Source organism: Dermacentor silvarum, unplaced genomic scaffold (genome assembly GCF_013339745.2).
Source record: "Dermacentor silvarum isolate Dsil-2018 unplaced genomic scaffold, BIME_Dsil_1.4 Seq481, whole genome shotgun sequence".
Classification (NCBI taxonomy): domain Eukaryota; kingdom Metazoa; phylum Arthropoda; class Arachnida; order Ixodida; family Ixodidae; genus Dermacentor; species Dermacentor silvarum.
The window spans coordinates 84,900-92,381 of record NW_023606304.1 but is presented as its reverse complement, the minus strand read 5'-3'; the positions used below and the strand labels follow the sequence as shown (position 1 = coordinate 92,381).

The 7,482-nt window shown below is 49.8% G+C and overlaps 1 pseudogene; it reads right to left on the bottom strand.

The window, feature by feature from the left end:
- Window positions 1-1,675: 1,675 nt before the first annotated feature.
- Window positions 1,676-4,417, bottom strand: LOC125941860 (histone lysine demethylase PHF8-like; annotated as a pseudogene).
- Window positions 4,418-7,482: the final 3,065 nt, after the last annotated feature.

Here is a 7,482-nt window from a genome sequence, read left to right as displayed (position 1 = left end):
TGTCGCGCTACCTGGGTCACCACCGTGTGGCTTGGCCCCTGGATACTGCTGCATTCTAGCTTCGGTTATTCGCTCTAGTCTTCGCAAGTCTGCCAGCAATTCGTCCTCGTTCTCGTGATCCTTCGCCGACATTGAGATGCATGCATCTTTAAACCGCAGCCCCACCAAAACTTGCTCTTTGGTATCCTGCATACCGAGGCCCAATGCCTTGCATAACAATGTCTTTTCAAGAAAGTATGCCGTGATGGATCCTCCCTTCATCTGGACTCTTTCTTGCATTTGCTTCCACTTTTCGGCCGTGCTTGTCTGGCCCACAAAAGTATTTTTGAAGGCTATCTTGAAGTCCTCCCACGTAGTAAGGTCATCCACACGGGCCTGAAGCCAAAATCGAGCAGGTCCCTTCATGTGAAGCCTGGCGTTTTCGAGTCTGAAGCTGTCCGGCCAGCCGTGCAGGACCGTCATGGAATCGATACTCTTCAACCACGCCCCGGCTTCGTGGCATGAGCCCTCGCCGTCGAAATCCTGGATAGCCTTATTTAGGTCCGGCATAACGTGGAACGCTTCAGGCTTCCTCTCGAAGCTCCAATAACCGCCGGTTTTGCTCCAGCAAAGCTTGCATCATTTCGTTAGTTCCGCCGCCGTCTGCCATCTTGGGCGTTGTCTATACGCCTGTCTGGGCGTACACACAGTTTTTCACCAACAGATAAACGTCTAGGCTTGCCAACGACACTCAGAGCGTCCATACGCACGTTTCCGAGGCGGCACAACGGCTCAATGTCGATCAGTCACAGAACGGTATCGTAGCGTCTCGCAGGCGTCACACAGAGCGTCCGCACGCACGTTTCTTAGGCAGCACGAAGACTCACGTTTCGAAGTCGGTACTTCACGAAGACGGTACCGTTGTGTCTCGTGGACGTCACACAGAGTGTCCGCGAGTACGTTCAAGGCGTCACACAGTCCCTTTTCCGGTCAGTACCTCACAAAGACGGCACCAACGCAGCGTCAGTTGAAAAGTCAGCGAGCGTCACCGTCGTCGCAATCCCCCGACATCGGTTTCCAGGGTCGCTTTACCACAAAGGTTTCGGTAAATCCCACTTCTGAGATGTCAAGGAATTCTTCGCAGACTCACATTTTGAACAAATAACTCTTTAATTGAGAAATAAGAGAAAAATAAGAGGAGTAACAACGTGCGTTACGACTACTTCCATCGCGGGTCGCCCTCCTTTCCTTCCCCCCATGTTGCCAGCCTCGCATTTTGATTCCGCTAACATATATATATATATATATATATATATATATATATATATATATATATATATATATATATATATTTAATATTGTATATCTATGTATGCACATCAAATTCTCTATGCATAGCGTAATGTGCCTCATGAAATGCATGTGCTTTACATCATGAAGTCCTGAGGCAATTCGCCTAATTAAAATGTTGATTAGAAGAGGTAGGCGGGTGGTGGTGGGGTGCGAAGTGATTTCGTCCGTCAGTGGGGCATGACGAAAAAGTGAGGTATGGCTGAAGAGAACAATATGTACACTTGAAGACAACTATCCGCCGGTTTGGAAATGAAACCGCGAAGCTCCTGATGGCTGCCGTAGGTAAACACAAACACAAAAATATGCATACACACAAGCACACATGCAGAGCGTCTCTTTCTCACTAGATCATCATGTGGATCATGAGAATCTTGCCCAGACGCTGCTTTGGAGTGGCAAAACCTTTCTTCGGCTTTTTCAACCTGAAGGCATGTGGAGGCAGGGAGGGCTTTTTGCTGGCCACTGAGGATGTGGACGGGCCGGCTTCAGATTCCTCCATGTCATTTTCTTTAGATTTAGGCGCCTCTTGTGCCTTCTTGTGGTGATTCGTTCGTTTGAGAGGAGGCTTGTTGGCTAGCTTGGACGCCGTGTCCTCGATGTGCGCTACACAGACTGCTTTTGCGTTCCCCCTCGTGTGTGGCGTGGTGGTTTTGGGCAGTTTGGAGCAAGCTTGGCTTTGTGATTGCATGCCTCGTCTCGCTCATCGCCCCCGAGGTTTGAACACGCGAAGCTCCGTCGTCCGAGGCTTCCAGTCCAGGGTAGACATAGTCGTCGTCCGCGTGGCACTCCTTGAGGAGAGACTCCTCGAGGTATTCTTTCTTCCTCGCCGTACCGTATCCGGGAGGCGGCAGAGCCAAAGGGAGTGGGCCGCTTGAGCGTGGGCGTCGGGCCAATCCTTCCGCGCGGTCCGGCCAACCCCTGTGTCAAGCCCGTGCTCAACGGACCTACCTCTAGAAGCTCCTGTGCTGTGGGGTCCATGAGTCCACCCCCTTCGCACGGCCCAAAGGTGAACGCACTTTTCTGCATGGACAGCATGCCCTGGATCCTGTCCAACATCGACAACGATGCTCGGCCACCGCCCAACTCTTATTGAAGACTAACTCGTGTGCTGTCATTGTCAACGGCAATGCTGGACGCCAGCAGCAAGTCATCGATGGTTCCGTTGTTCGGGACGTCAGCAGTGTCCTCTTCACTGGCCGCCGTCTAGGGAACCACAGATCTGCTGGGCAGCCTTGTTGTGCTGGCAGCCTTGTTCTTTGCTGTAGCTGCTTTCTCCAACTTGCGCTTGCCATTGACTGAAAACCGAAGCTTGACAGTACGTTACTTGCTGTCCTGGGACTCCATCACAGGTGACGTGGTTCCAGCCGCGCCTGCTGCAACCTCCCCCCCCCCCCCCCGCGAAGTTGCCCATGGAGGCGTTGATGCTGAAGGTGGAGATGGGCGCTAGATCTGGGGTTGCGGGAATAGCCACGGCTCGCTCGTAGGAGCGGCGTGGCTGCGGTGGCGGGTTCTCGTCAACCACCAGGCCGTCATCGTCCGAATCGTTGAAGTCATACACCGACTCCTTGTGCAGCGGCTTCACAGGTGGCAGTGCCGGGGCTGGTTTCTATTTCACTATTTTTGCCTTTTTTGTGGCTGCCTTGGCCTTGAGTCCATCGGTGATTTCTCCCTTTGCTTTGCCCTTGGTGTTGATAGGCAGGTTCACCTTGCTGTTGATGCCCTGCTCGGAAGCCCCACCGCCCCTAACAGGCGTCACATTTTCCTGTACTGCAACGGCAGCAACCACCACTGTCTTGGCAACGTTTGCGGGTCCCTGCTTGCCCTTCTTGGTTTCTTTCTCAGCCTTAACCTTGCCATTCAGCTTGTTGTCTGCTGTTCCGACTTCCTTAGCCATATCCTTAAGGAGCTTTGGAACATTTCTCCCACTTGAAATTGCATCGAATTTAGAGTTAGGCTCTTAAGCCTAGTTTTTATGTGCGGTCATCAAGGCCTTCGCTCCAACAATCAGGAAGCTCGGGTTCTTGAACTCGGATGCTATTCTGCTTCTCCGCTGTTCGATGACGTACGATGCGGCGAACCAGTGGGTCGTCTCGAATGAGGGGAACATGTACTTATTTGAAGCAGGGCCAGTGTTTTGTACACGTCTTTATTCGCGTTTTAGCGCTTAAAGGGCTGCGGTGAATTGTTTGGGAAGTGGGGTAGGTGAAAAGGCAAGGGAGACAGTGTTTATAGGGGAGACCTAATTATCTACATCATGTAGCGTGATGCGGTCGCTGGTACGCCCGAGATGAAGAAGCCTGGTCCCAGTGGCTGGAGCCTCAGGATCATCCAAGAATTCATACAGTGACTGCCATAGCTCGTTGGCGGTCACAGCGCTGCTGTGCCTCGGTAGTGCCCAGGTCTGGATCGAGGTCTGTTGCCATTCCGTTTTGAGCGAAGCAAGGGCCTGGGGCCAGATGCCGCGGGCAGTCCGAGATTAAGTCTTCGAGGTCCGTGCGGGTGTTGCAGGTTCTGCAGTCACCCGCGTGTGAACGTGCCAGGCCACGTGGATCTTCCTTTCTGCGAAAACGCTGCACGATGAAGGGAGTAAGGAGGCTTCAAGTCTGTACCTGCCGGAGTAGAACCTTCAGCCGGCGAGTAGCAGCCTGGGAGGGAAAGAGAGGAATGTCCATGGGATTGGATCTAGTGAGGAGATAGCTGCTTGTGAAAGACAAAATGGGAACATCTGATATTTTATACTGTGCAATAGCTGTGAAGCACTTGACAAGATAAAAATTTCAACAGGCATCCTTGTTGCTCTGCACCTTTTAAAACGGGATGATAAATGATTTGATGTCAACTTTCTGTTGCGCATAAACCAGAGATGTGAAATATACTTCGCAGCCACTCTATGAAAGTGAGCCCAGCTTTAACTTGTGGCTTGTATTCAAAGTGACACTTCGGGCATTTCTTACAGTGCCTTCACCAAAGCCTTGCGGCTAGGCAGAACAGCCACAGCCGGAGCAAACAACTTGTTGACAGTTGTGACTAATTCGGTCAGGGCACCGCAGGGAAGGCGGCGACTGCTTGCAAAGTTCACCAGCATGCTGATCGCTTCAGCAGCGGTTGTCGTGGAATGTGACAGTGTGTCCAATGCAAATTTTGCCTCGCCTCTCGACAGAGATCCTCTTCAGGAGAGACAGGCAAGTCATCGTCTTCACTGTCAATGCTTGAACTACTACCTCTAGCAGCGATCAACCTATTCTTGAGACGGTATGGTTGGAGCAAACCAGCAGGAGGTATGATGCTGCCGATCGAGCCATTTGAAATGTATTTGTCATCGGAGTCACTGTCACTCCAGGGCTGCTCCTCTACCCATGGGTGTATGTAGTCATAATAAAAAGGTTCCCTGCGTTTTGCCCACTGCAGCAAACCACGTGGCACTACATAGCTACTATCTGAAGCATATGACACATCATCAGCATCGGATGGAGCGCCCTTTCGCTTCCTTTGTTTTGGCTTTGACTGTGGACGCACCTTGGCTGCCGTCGTCTTCTGTTTCCCAGTGCTGTTAGAAGCCGCAGTTTGGCCTGCAGAACCGAGTATTTGAAGGACGACCCGCTCGTTTAGCTCCTTGGGCTGCGGTGCTGGACTTTTCTCCACCACTCAATACATTGCCCATAGTGCGCTTAGCACGTGGGCCTTGTTCTTCCAGCTGTTGAGGCCCTGACATGGTAGTGTCGAGGGTAGGTGCACGGCCTCGCTTGTTGCCCTTGGCCAGCTTCGTTTAATTCTAGACTGTCACATTAGATGCATCCACACTCTTGCCAGCATTGGCAGTCACACCAGGCTGCTTGGAGCGTGCTGATGATTTTCTCTTTGGCTGCAAAAGGTTCTCCTTTCCAGTATTCGATGCATCAGCTGCACCTCTTTCAGCCGCCGGGCATTGATTGGCACGCCGCTGCAGCACAGCTGTGCCAGCAGCAGCCTTGCGAGTAGCTGCACGACCACGCTTTGCAGCCGGCTTTCCAGTTAACTTCGAGGCTCCTGCACTGTCACCAGCTTCGGTCAGTGCACCAGCAGACTTAGAGTGGGCCGACGGTGAACGGACCAGGCTTTCGGTATTCTGCGCTCATTTTGTCTTCGCCACAAGGGCCTGGGGATTTGCTGCACGCCCTCGTTTTCCCGTCTTGAGAGCTGCCTCTACCGTTACTGTGGAGTTGTCCGTCCCGCCGCCGGTTGGCTTGGAACAGCTTGGGCTTTCGGAGGTTCCTTTTCCGGGATTTGAGGCTTTGACTGCGGCACGCTTAATTGAAAGACCCCGCGCTGCACGCCCTCGCTTTGCAGCTACGGCCGGCTTCAGCGACTTCTCGGCACCTGCGTTGCCTCCAGTCATGTCCTGTGCAACGGCTCGCTTAACCCTACCGGCGGGGCCAGTGCAATGTTGTACATTTCTGATGCTTGTACTACAGCTTTGGCTGATTAGTGTCTATGTGTCGTGCTTGTATTACGTTTGTGTTGAGAAAACGTGCTACATTTTCTGCTAAGGGTTCTAGAGCATCGTGGCAGCGTTTCATGTGCAAGACATTAGTAACTAGCATTTTATGGACAATACAGCCCGACTAGTGCAGTAGACGTTATTTTTGTAATACTGCTCTTAAACTGACTTGCCTCACCATGGTAGCACTGATAAAGCACTATTATAGCGTGACCATTATTTTGAATGAAGTTACTGCTCAGACTTATACTGAGTGGGGTACGTGTAGCAAAATTATGCACGAAATGTCGGTTAAAAATGAACTAGTTGCACAAACTTAGCACACCAGTTTCAGGGTAACACAAGAATGGTAGAAAAATGTTCTTGTAATGCGCTAAGTGCTAGAGATGAGCACGGAAGGACGCACCTTACAAGGGTCATGAAGTGCAAAGTACTGCTTTGGATGTAGGTAGTTCATTGGTTGGCATTAGTAGTTTGCACACCAGCGTGCTGTTACTCAGTTTCTGTTACTGAGTAACAGAAAATTATTCCAGGAGTTACCTGTGCCTGCTTAAGAACTGGTGTCTACGTAAGAACTCTGGCTCTGCTGTAGCAGAATCATTCGGAACAGTCGCCACTTGCATCAAACGTTTCTCCCCGAGACTAATAAAAGTAATGTGCCGTTATCTCTTCATTCGAATAGAAATGAAAGCTCAATAATTCGAATATTGAATTAACGAATGAAGAGTAAAAGACTAGATTAGTATTTAACTTTGTGATGAGTGCCCAAACACAATTCCACAACAAGGAAAATCGGAACAAATTGTTGACATTTATTTCTTGTCAAGGAGAATACATTAGTAGAACCAAAAGTTTGTTTCAGTTACACCTTAGTAAAGCACAAAATATTTAGCTATTAGTTTGTTGAACTGTCCACAGCTGGGAGTACATTAGCATATAAAGTGCAACAGCGCAGAATATCTCATACATTGGGCATCATTACAGGTGAAATACTTCCACACCCCTTGTCATTTGTAACAAGTCGTATTTTGCATTCTGAATGCTCTGTCATTCCTCAAACCAGAACACAAAAGTTACATGTTGAAATTGAATGTTACAATACTGTTATGAAAAGTGGTAACAATTGGGCGGTGACAATGGGCTAGCAAAACTATATTTCATTGTCCCTTCAACTGGGTATGTTTTCTGAACACTTGACGTACTTTGGCAGTGTGCAGATTCTCAGTTGCCCGCCTGCCTAAATGGAACAGGCACATGTTAAGGTAGGTTTCTGCTATGCACCGTACAAGGTGGATGTAGTGGTTGCCAAGCGGAATGTTCTCAAACATGTGCTCATGAAGTTCTGCAAACAGGTCTTTCGTATAGAATGCATCAACAACTGGTGTAAAAGGTCATGCAGCAAGGTTCTGGATGCTAGTTTCTTCATGTGCAGTTCCATTGGGACAATTGATTCTGATTTCCGATAGATTCACTTTCTGATGGAAATCGCAGCCCTCCCCTGTTCTTCCTTACAATTAATGAATATGATTCTCCTGGCTCTGTAATAAGTAGTGCAGTCGTGCAGTACTCGCATGTCAGTTTTGAACACAACTTATGTGCTCATAACCTGCCATGTACGTGACAATCTTCCCCGCCACATTCGCTGATGTATTTGGGAGCAATGATGTAATCAG